This window comes from Aotus nancymaae, unplaced genomic scaffold, assembly GCF_030222135.1.
Source record: "Aotus nancymaae isolate 86718 unplaced genomic scaffold, 86718_ANA_hifiasm-v0.15.2.pri h1tg000014l, whole genome shotgun sequence".
Classification (NCBI taxonomy): domain Eukaryota; kingdom Metazoa; phylum Chordata; class Mammalia; order Primates; family Aotidae; genus Aotus; species Aotus nancymaae.
In genome coordinates this window covers 69,587-86,438 of record NW_026988425.1, presented here as the reverse complement: position 1 = coordinate 86,438, position 16,852 = coordinate 69,587, and the positions used below count along the sequence as shown (strand labels likewise).

Genomic DNA, 16,852 nt, shown 5'->3' with positions numbered 1-16,852 from the left:
GGAGCTACTGGGCCATGCGGTGATGCAGGCTGCTCTCAGATGAGCCCCACCGAGGTCCAGCCAGAGCTCCTGGCCATGCCAGGGCAAGTCCAGTGCAAGCCTCAGCTCAGTTCCCTCCTCACTGATACACGCCCACTAAGCCTGTGCCCAGGGCAACCCCCCCCCCTCCAGGACTCACAGGCTACGGTGAGGCCAGACCCAGGGTGGGGGTGGGCAGGTGGGATCCCAGGGTGAGCCCTCAGCAGCACCTGGCATCCAGGCCAGCTTCCCACAAGAAGGGGCATCTGAGCAGGGCCCGAAGCTGAGAAGGTCTTGCTGTGTGAGCAGATGGGGAAGGGAGCACCTGAGACTCCCCGGTGAACCACCTGCCAGGAATGCCCAGGCTCGCTGGAGGCTCAGGGGCAATGTTGTGGAACTTACAACGGCAGGACAGGGAAGAGCCAGGGCCTGGGTGCCCAGGACGGGGCCCAGAGCAGAAGAGCAGTGGACTCCAAAGGGGCCAAGCGTGGGGTCTGTGGGGGCCAGGGTCCCTGGCAGCAAACATCAAGCAGGCCCTGGCCCGTGGGCATCAGGGGCTGTGCCTGACGGTGCGTGTGGCTGTCTCAGCAGGGCCGGCACCCTTCTCCAGCAGGCAGAGGTGAGCAGGACCTGGAGCGGCATCACAGTCGGCTGAGCATTAATAATAAGCCATTGTGTCTAACCCTAAAGCCCGAGAGAGGTGGGTCTGCACCGGCACGTCCTAGCAGGCGGCCCGAAGCTGCACGTTCCAGCCTCTTCCCACGTCTGCACTCGGCAGACCTTGGCGGGAAGAGAATCGGGTAAGAACTGCCCTCTGCCCATGAGTCTCCACACATGGGCACACATAGAGTACCTCCACACCTGCGCGCACACACACATGCACACACAGAACTGTGCCCTGCATCTCTCTCAGCACACACATATACACACACTCAGAAACTGCATGCGGCACCTGAGTTTCCCTGTGTGCACACACATCCACACACACACACAAAGAAACTGCACACATCTCCTTGTGGATACACACATGCACACACACTCAGAACTGTACACAGCACCTCGGTGTCCCTGTGGATACACACATGCACACACACACTCAGAATTGCAAACAGCACCTAGGTCTCCTTGTGGGCACACACATGCACACACACACTCAGAACTGCACACAGCACCAGCAACCGGGTCTCCCTATGTACCTACTCTCCTCCTACCCCTGCCCGTGCACCCACCCTGGGCTCTGGGTCTTACTTCCACACCAAAATCTGTTCTCAGCCTTCACCCTGCTACAGGAGGAGCTATTCATGAATTTAGTGACGCAAGGAGCTCGCAGAGCGAGGTCCTGAGAAAACCTCTCACTTAAATTTGTTTCGGGTTTTGAAATGTGAGCACAGCGTGGACAATTTTAAGTGCAGTTTTACATGTTCACGAAATTGGCCACCTGATACTGTTGGCAGATTTTTCTGCCAAACTAAGAATAAAACACCTTGAAATAAATAAAATTGCAAGTATTTTAAAATAACTCCATTTAGGCCTAAAGTAATTTCTATCATGAAATCTAAACAGCAACATTTTCATCCGAGGACTGGAATTACCTTCTGCTGGATGGGGTGGGCTGCCAGCCCCAGGGACAGACCGCGCTGCCCAGACGCCTTTCCTGGACGGCAGTACGTGCTCTCCTCAAGGAACTGAAGATAACTAGGAGGAGAGCCACAGTTCTGAAGAGTTCAGTGACTCCCAGTTCCCTCACACTCAAAACAATACGGTAGTGAAAGAAAAAAGGAGGCCGCAGAGTTCAACAGCAGGTTTCCAAGATGCCGCCCAATGGCAACAGCGGTCCTGGAAAAGCGCCGAGAGGGGGAGCAGCCTCTGGGAGTGACGGTGCTGACACACTCTACGTGAAAAGCATGGCAAAACCATGGAAGCCGTGGAACGGTTCAGGTCTGGGATGAGATTCAGGGACGTGGCCGCACATATAGTGAAGGCAAAGCCGGGCGAGGGGGCGACTTGGGGTGGGTGCCCAGAGGGTCCACGGTGGGACCGTTTCAAGCGGAAGCATTTGCCTTGCCTGTCAGTGGGAGGGATAAGCCTGTGTCTACAGACCCACCAGTTAAGACAAAATTTGGATATCATATTATTATGGTTGAAGGAAGAAAATAAAATCATATGAAAGACTGAAAAAAATAAAATGAAGAGCCATCTTCAAGCTGCAGGTGTGCCTCCAGCCCTCTGCCCTTTGCATCCTGACCGCGCGGCCGTGTGATTTCTATCAGTAGCGAAGTGCCTGCCATCTACAATTTCCTCACTGAACTGGATTCTCAACAAGTATTTGTCAATGAGCAAACGGAGACGTCGCTAAGGTTGCTGGTCTGCAACAGGAAGCAGCCTCCATGAGACACGTGGTCACTTTCTTTTCACCAAACACCCTGCACATATCAAGACGCACAGGCAATTCTGCAAACAGCGGCTGTTTCCAGGGAAAGCCCGGCTGCTACAAGTGCAAATCCAGGAATCAGATTCCTAAGGCTCCTGAGCTGTGATGCCAGAGCAGGGGCCTAACTGGGGAAGAGATCCCGCCAGCCTGCAGGGATGCGACCTCAGGACACCCCTGCCACCTGCGTGGTCGTCAGGCGCTGGTGGGTCCTGAGGGTCCCAGCGGCACCTCTGGTGGTGGAACGCGCCCGGGAGCCCTGGGGCTGCCCTGCATGTGCAAAGCCCCTGGGGGCGTGGCCTGGAAACCGAGGCAGCCTCGCTGCAGTGCCGGGCCTCATGGCAGGCCGGGTAGGGCCTGCACTATGGCACTGGCGTGACACGGCCCCTCCTTGGCTGGCGAGCAGGTCCAAGCCAGCCCCACGTTGGGCTGGTGTGTCTGGATCAGCGTCTCTGGCTGACCCTGCACCAGCCCTTCAGAGACCCTTCACCACTTCTCAGCCCTTCCCGTGCCACGGGCAGTAGTGGCGCTGCCTGTGGCTTGTGGCTTGACCACTGAGCCTTGGGCCGCTGGGTGCCAAGTTCACCTTCCCAACCTGGGCTGGGCGCTCCCTTCCTCAACTCGGAGACACTCACTGGGTACTGGGCCGTCCTCCCGTGTCTCCTAAGCTAGACTATCAGGTCCCGAGGGCTGGGGCTGACCAGCAACTCCTTCCTCGCCCAGCATGGGCTGGGCTCACCACAGCGACAGTCCCACTTGAGCTCCCCAACAGGGTCGACTGCATGGACGGCCATCCAGGGGCACCAAGTGCCCTGAGCCTTGGGCTTCCTGGGGCACTGGGGCATTGAGTCCAATGTCCCAGATGTGAAAAGTCTCAGAACTGGTCATGGCTAACACGGGGGCTCATGCCATGCACCAGGCACAGTTTTTACGATTTCATGTGTGCTCTTTCATGGAAACTTCGCGAGTGCCTGTGAGCAGGGAGGAACCCAAGCCTGCCTGCTGGTATCAGAGCTGGGATCCAACGGCCACCTGGCACCAGCGTCTGCTCTGTGTGTCCTGCCCCTGTGTGTTTATGGGATTAAATCTAAGAAAGTCTAAAAGATCTTCAGAGAAGGAGACAGGCAATGTTTGACAAAAAGGGCAAAGAAGGCTGGGCGCTTAAAAGGGCTCAGCCGGCCTGGGAAGACACCGCTGCTCACACCCGTTCTCCACAGTGCTGGAGAAGGGCATCCTGCCGCCACACGGGTGAGCTGGCACAGAACAGCCACAGGCTCCTGCAGCACAGAGCCCCCGTGCTGGGCAGCTGCTCGCGGAATCTCTGCCTCCCAGGGAAGGACGGCACCTCCCTGCAGAGTGGCATCAGGAGACGGCCACGGGACAAAGAAAGCAGTGGGACAAGGAGCATGGGTGCTGAGAAGCTTCCGGAGCTGGCACATGCCCCACCAACAGAACAGAGCCCAGAAACAAATCCACATCCTCAGACAACTCATTTTCAACCAAGTGTCCAGGAACATACCTCGGGGAAGGACAAACCCTTTAATAAATGGTGCTGGGGAAAGTGGATATTCACATGCAAAAGAATAAAACTACATCCTCATATTTCACCATAGACAAAAACCAACTGAAACTTGAGTAGAGTTAAATGTAAGACCTGAGACTATGAAACTACTAAGAGAAAACGCTGTTGAAATGCTGCAGGACATTGGTGTGGGCAACGCTTTCTTTAGCAAGATATCAAAAGCATCAGCAACAGAAGTAAACACAGGCAACTGAGATTAATCAAGCCAAAAAGCATTTGCACGGCAAAGGCCACAATCAGCAAAGTCAAGAGACGCTTACAGAATAGGAGAAAAAACATTTGCAAACTACACGCCTGACAAGGGATTAATAAGCAGAGGACACAAGGAACTCAAGTCAATAGTGAAGAAATAATCCTAAAAGTCTTAAATTAAAAAATAGGCAAAAGACTTAAACACATGGTTTTCAAAAGCAGACATGCAAATGGCCAAGCAGTACATGAAAAGGTACCCAACACTCATCACCAGAGAAATGCAAATCCAAGTAACACATGTACCCGAAAATCTGTGCAACTGCAATGTATCAGTTTTTAAGAAGGAACAGAAAAGGATCTGGCAGGAATTCCGCAGAGGAAATGGCAGTACACCCAGCGTTGAGGGTGGGACGACGTACACAGCTGTGTGTACACAAGCAAGTCTCGGTGATGCAAAGACGACGCGCTTTCACGCAGGGAACACAGGAAATAGCTGTGTGTGGTGCCTTCTTATCACTGCTGGGCGGAGCCCCTTCTCCTCCCAGAGTGGGGATCGCTATACTCCCTCCTCAACTGCTCGGTGTTTGAATCCAAAATGCAAAAAAAAAAAAAAGAGCCCTGAGAAATATGTCAGCCCATGAACAAAGATGAGAACCCACCCACTCACACAGCACTCAGCCGCAGAGGATGCAGCCGGTGGGAACGGAGGGATCTGGGCCGGGACGTCTGACTTCACACATGGCAGATGGTGTCTGTCCCCACACCGTGCACTAGCTGTAAGTTCACAAAGTTCAAGACAGGCAGCTCTGCGGCCATCCCAGGGCAAGGCGCCCGTCCCAGGCCAGAGAAGGAGGGGGTCCGTGGAGGAACAGAGCAGTAACTCTGCAATGCAGGGGTGCAAACTTCCTGATGCCTCACCTGGAGCCTCAGCCCGGAGCGCTAGCAAGAAGCCTCACTGTAACCACCCCCTCCAAGACCCGAGGGTTAGACACAGCCAGCATCAGCCTCAGCAGGAAAAAGCCACGCGTCCCACTCACGTCAGCCAGGCAGGGCCCAAAATCCATGAGCACCCTTGGAGTTCCCGGGGGGCCCCAAGCCCTTGGTGAAGTGCCTGTACTGGTAAGAAAGAAAGGAAATCTTTCTTAGAAAGACAGACCCCAGGCCCGTCTGTATTAGACTGTTCTCACACTGCTATAAAGACATACTAGAGACAAGGTGATTCACAAAGAAAAGGTGTTTAACCGGCTCCCAGTTCTGCAGGCCGTCCCGGAAGCATGGCAGCATCTGCTTCTGAGGACACCTCAGAGCTTTCACTCATGGGGGAAGGCAAAGGGGAGTTGGGGTCTTACAGGCAGGAGCAGGGCCAAGGGAGGCCGGGAGGTGCCACACCCTTTTAGCCCACCTGCCCCGAGAATACTCGCCCACCCCACTGGCAGTGGCCGCGCTTACCCTGAGATAACTTTGCCACCGAAACATCTTGCTTTTATTATTACTTTCACAGGGCTCTGGTGCGTCAACTTTGGAAACACAAGACTTCTTTCTGTTGATAGCAACTGGTTTCAGTGGCGGGATTTCCATTTACAAATGCAGTCCAATTCTAAAACACGTAGCTAATCACACTCATCACGATAATAAAATGACAGAAGCTGATGTGAGTTCTAGCACGTGTCAGGCACTACTTGGGGCTTTTATACGGATTAACCTCATCACAGTCACTCCCCTACAGACTTTTTTCCAGTTAGCTTCATTTTGAAGTCTTACACATTAGTCCTACTAACTTTTGCAGACTTTCTAGTAATTTTAGATTTTGGCCTTTGGTACAAACTTGTTTCTTAAAGAGGTCATTTTTAATTTCAAAATTTACATTCTTTGCATGTGTTTCCATTCAGCAAAATGAGATTTAAGAGAAGCATCAAAAAATTAGTTCTACATCTTCCACAAAACGCTAGTAAGCCAAATCTAACAGCATATTAAAAGGATTATTCACTGTGAGCACGTGGCAGTTATTCCTGGAATGCAGGCACTCTTCAACATAAGAGAACCAGTCAATGTAACACACCACATCAACAGATCAAAGATGAAAGGCTCACACCATCATCTCAAGTGATCAGAACACGCATCTGACAAACGCCAACCCCCTTTCATGATAACAGACACAGAGAACCAAGAATGGACAGAAACGTCCTCAATACGATAAAAGGTGTTTATGAAAAACCCACAGCTGACACCACACTCGACGGTGAAAGACTAAGTTTCCCGCAAGATCAAGAACAAAATAGGGTTCCCCGCTTTCCAGACCGCGATTCAACAGCGCCCGGAAAGTTCCAGTCAGATGACAATAATCCTCCATATGAAACACCCACAAAGAGCTGGCAGGTTAATAAGTTCTGCCGAGTTGCACGGTCCAAGAACGACACATAAAAGTGAGTCATGTTTCTATGCACCAGCAGTGAATAAAGAAAACAATCCCGTTCATAATAGCATCTAAAAGAATTAAACACCTAGGAATACATTTAAATGAGAAGGTGAAAGACTTGTATGGTGAAAACTACAAGAGGCTAATGAAGAAATTAAAGAAAACAGGAAGGGAAGAGAGCATGCTCACGCAGCGGGAGGGTTCACGTGGAAGACGTCCATGCTACATATTCAGTGCAAAATCCCCGTCAAAACGCCAATCGTATTTTTTGCAGAAACGAAAAAGATGGTCCTCAAATTTGTATAGAATTGCAAGGGCCCCAAAACTGAAAAAAAATTTGAGACAGAGTCTCGAAACTGTCGCCCGGGTGGAGTGCAGCGGCGCGATCTCGGCTCGCTGCAGCCTCCGCCTCTCGGGTTCACACGATTCTCCTGCCTCAGACTCCCGAGGAGCTGGGATTACAGGCGCATACCACACCCAGCTAATTTTTCGTATTTTTGTAGAGACAGGATTCCACTATGTTGGCCAGACTGCTGTCGAATTCCTGACCTTGTGATCCACCCCCCTTGGCCTCCTAAAGTGCTGGGATTACAGGCATGAATCACCGTGCCCAGCCCCAAAAAAATGTTTTTGAAAAAAACAATGGAAGAACCAAGTTAGAATACTCATACGCTCTGATTTCAAACCTTATTACGAAGCCACAGTAATCAGTGTGGGAGAGACATAAGAAATGACCTTGAGAGTGTAGAACTGAGGTCCAGAAACAAACCCATATAATCATGGCCCTTTGATTTTCAGCCAGGGTTCCAAGACCCTGCTTGAAGATGGGGAAAAAACAATGTATTCAATGAACGGTGCTGACACTCTGTACATCCACATGCAAAAGAATGACGTTAGACCCTATCCCACACCACATACGAAAGTTACTAAAAACGGATCAGCAACCGCAACACAAGCCCTAAAACCCTCACATTCTGAGGAGAAAACACCGGGGGAACGTGGCTTTGCACGTGGCAGTGGATTCTTGAATATGACACTGAGAGCACGGGCAACAAAAGAAAACAAGGTGAACGGAGTAATAACAGATAACGGATCAAGAGATAAATAATAGATACGATGAAAATTAAAACCGCAGCGAGACAATGCTTCACACCCACCGGGATGGCTACAATCATAACGTAAAAAACAGAAAAGAACAAGCGTTGGGGGGCTGTGGAGAAACTGCACCCTGTGCGCTGCTGGTGGGAATGGAGATGCTGCAGCTGCCCTGGAACAGGCCGGTGCTTTGTCAGAAAATCCCACAGAACGATGACAGAATCTTGAAATTCCACTCTGAGGTATAGGAAAGAGAAATGCAAAGAGAGAGACACACACAAAACTTGTAAACACACGTTCATAGCAACACTCTCCACAAAAGCCAAAGACAGAAAAAGTCCAAACGTCTATCCACAGATGAGCAGACAAGCTGCGGTCCCTCCACACAACGGAGCGCCACACAGCCAAGAAGAGACACCAGCTACTGACAGATGCTGCCACGCAGGCGAGGTTCACAAACACGCTTCGCGAAAGAAATCAGACACGAAAACCCACACATGTTGCGACTCCACGGACGTGAAATGCCCAGAAAGACAACTCCATAGAGACAGAAAGCAGATGAGTGCTTGCCTGGGGCAGGCGAGGGAGGAACGTGGACGAACGACTTCACGGGTCAGGCGATTTCACTTTGGAATGGTGAAAACGGTCTGGGAACGTGCCGACCTCCACCGAACTGTTGACAATTTTATGTTGTGTAAATTTCACTTTGCTAAACTCTTTTCAAAAAGTTAGTTCTAGGACCTTGTGGAAATGGTGCTTTTTCTTCTCAGTTGTTGGAACTGCTGCTCTCCTTGCGTTTATTACTCGCTCGCCAGCAGTAATCGTTCCCTAACGACCCCCTCCCGATGCTTTTCCTTTTAAACGCTGTCTTTTGGGGAGAGGGAATCTTTGTCTCGGAGGCACGAGTGGTCACGGTGATTCTCTGGGTTGCAGCCATGGAATGCTACAGCTCTGGGCACGTGAGTATTCGCCTAAGGACTAAATGTTCACTCCTGTGTCCAGCGTGGCCCTACAGGCTGACTAAATGCTTGCTCCAATGAGGTCTTCTTTCATCTTTCTAAACAATCCATAGAGAAAACTCAGGAATCTTTGAACTCAGTGGGGCTCATTGCGTAAGAATTTCGGCCCTTCTACAAAACACTTCCTTAAAATAGTACATGACTGTTTTGCAAAAATACTACACGTTGTAGTTGCAATTCCTATCTCTTGGTGCCATCTGTGAGTATAAACACAACTTGAAGATAGTTTCATTGAATATATTTCCTTAAGAAATTTGACAAAACATTGAAACTCATTCTTTTTCCTTATTTCTAGAACAATCTCTCTCTCACGTCAGAATCAACTGACAGCTAAGACTCATCGAGCAGTCCCTGCGCTCCACAAACTCCCTGAGCTGCAAAGCTATGACCACTCAAGCTTCACAGTGATTAAGGTGCGGATCAGGGCCCTCCCCTCCCTCTCACTGGGGAAAGCAAGGTAGGCCTGGCCAGTGTGACTGCACAGCCTGAATCCCAAACCACCGTGACCACAACGCCTGCATCACACCATGAGTCCCACGTCTCATTCTACTGTACCAAGGGTTAGGGACCAGGAGCTTTCAGAAACTCATTCCAACCCCTCGACGTCCCAGTGAAGAAAAGCATGCAGGGAAGTATGTCACTACCTAAAAGCAAGTGACAACTTCAGGTTAGTTTCCACCAAACCAACCTCCTGAGGAAACTCTAAACCCTGAGGGAGTGCAGTCACCGACAGCAGACACTACAGAGGTGGGTGGTCCCCTCCACTAGACACTACAGAGGTGGGTGGTCCCCTCCACTAGACACTACAGAGGTGGGTGGTCCCCTCCACTAGACACCAGAGGGGCGGGTGGTCCCCTCCACTAGACAACAGAGGGGCGGGTGGTCCCCTCCACTGGACAACAGAGGGGCGGGTGGTCCCCTCCACTGGACAACAGAGGGGCGGGTGGTCCCCTCCACTGGACAACAGAGGGGCGGGTGGTCCCCTCCACTGGACAACAGAGGGGCGAGTGGTCCCCTCCACTGGACAACAGAGGGGCGGGTGGTCCCCTCCACTGGACAACAGAGGGGCGGGTGGTCCCCTCCACTGGACAACAGAGGGGCGGGTGGTCCCCTCCACTGGACAACAGAGGGGCGGGTGGTCCCCTCCACTGGACAACAGAGGGGCGAGTGGTCCCCTCCACTGGACAACAGAGGGGCGGGTGGTCCCCTCCACTGGACAACAGAGGGGCGAGTGGTCCCCTCCACTGGACACCACCTCCGCTGGACACTAGAGGGGGGGGTGGTCCCCTCCGCTGGACAACAGAGGGGCGGGTGGTCCCCTCCACTGGACAACAGAGGGGCGGGTGGTCCCCTCCACTGGACAACAGAGGGGCGGGTGGTCCCCTCCACTGGACAACAGAGGGGCGGGTGGTCCCCTCCACTGGACAACAGAGGGGCGAGTGGTCCCCTCCACTGGACACCACCTCCGCTGGACACTAGAGGGGGGGGTGGTCCCCTCCGCTGGACAACAGAGGGGCGGGTGGTCCCCTCCACTGGACAACAGAGGGGCGGGTGGTCCCCTCCACTGGACAACAGAGGGGCGGGTGGTCCCCTCCACTGGACAACAGAGGGGCGAGTGGTCCCCTCCACTGGACACCACCTCCGCTGGACACTAGAGGGGCGGGTGGTCCCCTCCAGTGGACAACAGAGGGGCGAGTGGTCCCCTCCACTGGACAACAGAGGGGCGAGTGGTCCCCTCCACTGGACACCACCTCCGCTGGACACTAGAGGGGCGGGTGGTCCCCTCCACTGGACAACAGAGGGGCGGGTGGTCCCCTCCACTGGACAACAGAGGGGCGAGTGGTCCCCTCCACTGGACAACAGAGGGGCGAGTGGTCCCCTCCACTGGACACCACCTCCGCTGGACACTAGAGGGGCGGGTGGTCCCCTCCACTGGACAACAGAGGGGCGAGTGGTCCCCTCCACTGGACACCACCTCCGCTGGACAACAGAGGGGTGGGTGGTCCCCTCCACTGGACAACAGAGGGGCGGGTGGTCCCCTCCACTGGACAACAGAGGGGCGGGTGGTCCCCTCCACTGGACACCACCTCCGCTGGACACTAGAGGGGGGGGTGGTCCCCTCCGCTGGACAACAGAGGGGCGGGTGGTCCCCTCCACTGGACACTAGAGGGGCGGGTGGTCCCCTCCACTGGACAACAGAGGGGTGGGTGGTCCCCTCCACTGGACACCACCTCCGCTGGACACTAGAGGGGGGGGTGGTCCCCTCCGCTGGACAACAGAGGGGCGGGTGGTCCCCTCCACTGGACACTAGAGGGGCGGGTGGTCCCCTCCACTGGACAACAGAGGGGCGGGTGGTCCCCTCCACTGGACACTAGAGGGGCGGGTGGTCCCCTCCGCTGGACAACAGAGGGGCGGGTGGTCCCCTCCGCTGGACAACAGAGGGGCGGGTGGTCCCCTCCACTAGACAACAGAGGGGCGGGTGGTCCCCTCCACTGGACAACAGAGGGGCGAGTGGTCCCCTCCACTAGACAACAGAGGGGCGGGTGGTCCCCTCCACTGGACACTAGAGGGGCGGGTGGTCCCCTCCACTGGACAACAGAGGGGTGGGTGGTTCCCTCCACTGGACACTAGAGGGGGGGGTGGTCCCCTCCGCTGGACAACAGAGGGGCGAGTGGTCCCCTCCACTGGACACCACCTCCGCTGGACACTAGAGGGGGGGGTGGTCCCCTCCGCTGGACAACAGAGGGGCGGGTGGTCCCCTCCGCTGGACAACAGAGGGGCGGGTGGTCCCCTCCACTAGACAACAGAGGGGCGGGTGGTCCCCTCCACTGGACAACAGAGGGGCGAGTGGTCCCCTCCACTGGACACCACCTCCGCTGGACACTAGAGGGGGGGGTGGTCCCCTCCGCTGGACAACAGAGGGGCGGGTGGTCCCCTCCGCTGGACAACAGAGGGGCGGGTGGTCCCCTCCACTGGACAACAGAGGGGCGGGTGGTCCCCTCCACTGGACAACAGAGGGGCGGGTGGTCCCCTCCACTAGACAACAGAGGGGCGGGTGGTCCCCTCCACTAGACAACAGAGGGGCGGGTGGTCCCCTCCGCTGGACAACAGAGGGGCGGGTGGTCCCCTCCACTAGACAACAGAGGGGCGGGTGGTCCCCTCCACTGGACAACAGAGGGGTGGGTGGTCCCCTCCACTAGACAACAGAGGGGCGGGTGGTCCCCTCCACTGGACAACAGAGGGGCGAGTGGTCCCCTCCACTGGACACCACCTCCGCTGGACACTAGAGGGGGGGGTGGTCCCCTCCGCTGGACAACAGAGGGGCGGGTGGTCCCCTCCACTGGACAACAGAGGGGCGAGTGGTCCCCTCCACTGGACACCACCTCCGCTGGACACTAGAGGGGCGGGTGGTCCCCTCCACTAGACAACAGAGGGGCGGGTGGTCCCCTCCACTAGACAACAGAGGGGCGGGTGGTCCCCTCCACTGGACAACAGAGGGGCGGGTGGTCCCCTCCACTGGACAACAGAGGGGCGGGTGGTCCCCTCCACTGGACAACAGAGGGGCGGGTGGTCCCCTCCACTGGACACCACCTCCGCTGGACACTAGAGGGGGGGGTGGTCCCCTCCGCTGGACACCAGAGGGGCGGGTGGTCCCCTCCGCTGGACAACAGAGGGGCGGGTGGTCCCCTCCGCTGGACACCAGAGGGGCGGGTGGTCCCCTCCACTGGACATTAGAGAGGTGGGTGGTCCCCTCCTCTAGACAACAGAGGGGTGGGTCGTCCCCTCCACTAGTCATTAGAGGGTGGGTCATTTTTCTTCTTGATTGTCTCCGGAATGTTGTTCGGGTGGGAAGCCCGGAAGCAGAGTCCACAGGGCAGGCTCTGCCCGTGTGCGCAGCCACGGAAGGCAAATTTGTCTTCGAATGGGACTGGGAAGGGAGGGAAACTGGGCTTTCCTAGAGAGGAGGAACGGGTGTTTGCTGAGCACCACAGAAGCAGGGGATGAAGTGACTGGCAGTGCTCCTGGGGGGACGGGAGCTGGTAGCGACGGTGTGTGAAGTGGGCTCCGACCGTCGTATGCAGACCCCCCTCAGGGCCACAGGGGCTTTGGGCGGACGATGAAGGCAGGTGGCCTGGAAAGCCCTCTCAAGGAGAGGCGTAGCAGAGTGGACGGGCTCCGGGCGGGTGTGAGCAGGCTCAGCTGCCTCCGCATCTCGTTACCTGGCTCACTTGCAGAACCCCACGGTAATTCGTGTCCAGGCTGTGTCAGCCTCAGAAACATAAGCAGTTTTAACACGTAAAAGAAATTCACCACAAAGTTTCTCTTTTGCATAACCTGACTTCGTCAGGGAAAATTCTGTAAGATCAATCTCAAGTATTCAAAAGCTTTGTCTCTGAAAATCCGGACATCATGACGTAGGCAGCTTTCGATTCAGGAACATTCTGCTCAGGCGTGGTAACGTAAGCGAAGAGAGCAGCTGTGTTTCCTTTTAGAACCGTGTGCACACCTGTTTTTAAGTCTGACTCTACAGCACCGAGAGGTGGGCAGGGCACACTCGATTGCTGCCAACAACGGACAGACTGAAGTTCAGAGACGCTGAGCTACCGGCCCAAAGGCAACCGTTGGTGGAGGGTGGACGTGTGCGTCTTCAAGATCCCAGGCCTGTCACTGGGGCACAAGGGCGAGGGCTGGAGCCCATCAAGCACTTCACAAACACCCACCCACAGGGCCCCCCCCGAATGGTAGTAAAAGGAAACTCATCCCAGTCTTCTCCTCTTCACTCTTCCCCCTGCTCAGAAGCATGCTGGGTTCTCAGGTCAAACAAAGTCTGAGGCTCCGTCTCCAACAAGATGGTGGAAGAAGGGAGCCCCTCACCACACACATGGCACCGAAACCCTGGCTGGACCCATCAGCACCAGCCCGTCCACAGGCAGTACCTGCCCTGCCAGGCGTGGGAGGACCCAGGTGGGGACCAGAGCCGCTGCCCCAGGGCACAGAGGCACTGATGCCGCCTCAGCCAGGAGAGACACCAGAATTTCAGGGCCCTTGAGGGGCGAAGCGGAACCAGGGCCTCGAGTTTGGCTAAAGCCTAGCTTCGCTGCTTCTTGGCACTGAGACGCTGGGCAGGCGCTGAAGCCTCAATTTCCACCACGTGTAGAACGAGTGGCCCCACCTTGGAGGTCTGAGGTTAGGGTCAGGAGGCTCTAGATGGCCTGACTTTCGTTCAGACGCAAAGAGAGGACAAACTCATTCTGTTTAGAAAGAGGGAGGAGCGGTGTCTGAGCTGGACTCAAATGATTTCCCACAAAAATCTCTGAGATCTGGGCATGCGGGGCCTCCGGTGTTGGCTGGATCAAAGAGCCTGTGAACACAGGTCTCAGAGAGCCTTGGGGCAAATTATTTCCTCAGCCCAGCATTTTTGGGATACTTTACAAATAATGAAGAATTTCTGTGAGACCACCAGCCGGCTCGAGAGCTAGCCAGTGTCACAGATCCCACAAAGGCCATGTCAGACTAGACCGACCCACCCACCAGGAAGGCCTGCAGGGCCCCCTGTACCAGGATGAAAGATGAGAGGCCTCCGGCTAACACGGGGCACCTGGCATCCTGGCTGCAGGTTCGGAGGCCTGTGTGCTCCCGGCCAAGGGCACACCTGCATTTGCACACCAGATGCCGGACGCACAGTGAAATAAAAACCCGGTGTCTCCTCAGCAGCACAAGTGAGTATGAACCCGCTTCTCGGTGGGGGTCACCACGGACAGCTGTCCAGGGGGTTACGGTCCCATCAAGAACGTAAGTGCTGGATCTCTCACAGATCTCAGGAATGTCGGCCTCCCAAAACCCTCTCAAGTTCCTCCCGACCCGGAGAACCTGGAATTGCGCGAATTCGAGGCAGGCTGCGGGAAACTGAAAGTTTAAACTCACCTGCGTCCACTTCACACGAGAAACCGACCTTCCCAGGCATCTTGAATCAGGGCCCCGCGGCTGCCCACGGCTCAGCCAGAAGTGACAATTACGCACCGTTTAGACGGCATTTAACTTAATTTTTAATTATGCGCTTTAAATCTTAATTAGACACCGGGACTGAGCAACTAAACTTTTTAAGCAAAAGTGCTGCTGGGTAACAGGAGCAGACGGTGATGACCCGGAGGGCGCTTCGGCGTCGCGCGAAACGGGGAGAGGGAAGCCCGAGACACTGAAAAACCCGAAAAATCGTCTTGTTTTACCAGGAAATTTCTTTCTTAAATCAACCGGCGTGGCAACACGGAAGCCGGCCGGGGTATTTTCAAGTAAACAGTCTTTGTTTCCGGCGCCACGGATCACGGTTTTGTCCCGCAGGTTAAGTCAGCAGCTCAGGTTTGGCGAAGACGTTTCACAGAACGCCCCGCGCTCGGGGTTGCAAAGAAAACGGGGCCCGGAAAAGCTCCCTCCGCTCCTGCGGCAGCCGCGGCCGGGTCCCAGGACCCGCGCCAGGACCCCCAGCGCGCCCCGCGGCGCCGCGACCCACCCAATACCGGCGCGCGCCCGCCCGCGCCCCCCACTCACCGCCAGCGCCCCCACTCACCGCCGCGCCCCCCCACTCACCGCCGCGCCCCCCAGTCACCCCCGCGGCCCCCACTCACCCCGGCGCCCCCCCACTCACCCCCGCTCCCCCCCCACTCACCCCCGCGGCCCCCACTCACCCCGGTGCCCCCCACTCACCCCCGCGGCCCCCACTCACCCCCGCGCCCCCCACTCACCCCCGCGCCCCCCGCTCACCCCCGCGGCCCCCGCTCACCCCCGCGGCCCCCCACTCACCCCCGCGGCCCCCCGCTCACCCCGGCGCCCCCCCACTCACCCCGGCGCCCCCCACTCACCCCGGCGCCCCCCACTCACCCCCGCGGCCCCCCCACTCACCCCCGCGGCCCCCCCACTCACCCCGGAGCCCCCCACTCACCCCCGCGGCCCCCCACTCACCCCGGCGCCCCCCACTCACCCCCGCGCCCCCCACTCACCCCCGCGCCCCCCACTCACCCCCACGGCCCCCCACTCACCCCCGCGGCCCCCCCACTCACCCCGGCGCCCCCCACTCACCCCGGCGCCCCCCACTCACCCCCGCGGCCCCCCCACTCACCCCGGCGCCCCCCACTCACCCCGGCGCCCCCCACTCACCCCCGCGGCCCCCCCACTCACCCCGGCGCCCCCCACTCACCCCGGCGCCCCCCACTCACCCCCGCGCCCGGGCCGCCTCCGCCGTCTGCCACGCTGAGACCCACCGCTGACGCCGCGCCTCCCGAACGCTTTCCGCGAACTCCGCGCGGTCCCGTTGCGCGCTGCGCCGGGAGAGGGGGCGGGGCCGGGAGAGGAGGGGGCGGGGCCGGGAGAGGAGGGGGCGGGGCCGGGAGAGGAGGGGGCGGGGCCGGGAGAGGAGGGGGCGGGGCCGGGAGAGGGGGCGGGGCCGGGTCCCCCCCCCGGGGGCTCCTCCCGAGCGCGGCGGCCGCGGCGGCTTTTGTTCTCGGGGCTCAGGGACCTGCCGTGTTGTGGCGGCCGCGCCGCACCGGCCTCCGCGGGTTGAGACGACGGGCCCCGGTTGCCCGCAGCGCAGACGCACGAGTCGGAACCCCCCGGGGCGGAGGATCTGAGCCGCGAGTTCTGCCAGTGCCCACGACGGGCCCGACTTCCCGGGTCTGGGCGGACGGCTCCGGATTTCCGCGGGTGTGGACGGCGCAGACCCTCCGCTCCCCTCTCGGGAGAACCAAGCGCTTCAGCCAAGGCCGGATTCCCTCGCACCCCTCCCCCGACGCAGGTGCCGTGGGACGTCTGGCCCCTGGAACAGGCCTTTTCCGAATATGCGGGTTTTTTTTTTTTTTTTTTACTAACGTTTTCTCGCAGAATCTTGTACTTTTGAGTGTGAATATTGAATGTTGCAAATAAAATGAGTTCTGTGAATTTAAAAATTGAAAGAATAGTTCTTTTTCACATTAATGCTACAATCTTGAGAGATTTATATGCAGTTTTAATGCCTCCGTCTACTAAGTGCTTCCCCCAAGTCCCTCTCCTGCCCATTAGTCCAGGAAGGCGACGTGCAGGGTTCTTGCTCTGGGCACCAGCTTCCTGCTGGG

General features: G+C 57.0%; 1 pseudogene; it reads left to right on the top strand.

Moving 5' to 3' along the window:
• The first annotated feature begins 1,829 nt into the window (after window positions 1–1,829).
• On the top strand, window positions 1,830–2,294 carry LOC135274760 (peptidyl-prolyl cis-trans isomerase NIMA-interacting 4-like; annotated as a pseudogene).
• The last annotated feature ends 14,558 nt before the right edge of the window (window positions 2,295–16,852 follow it).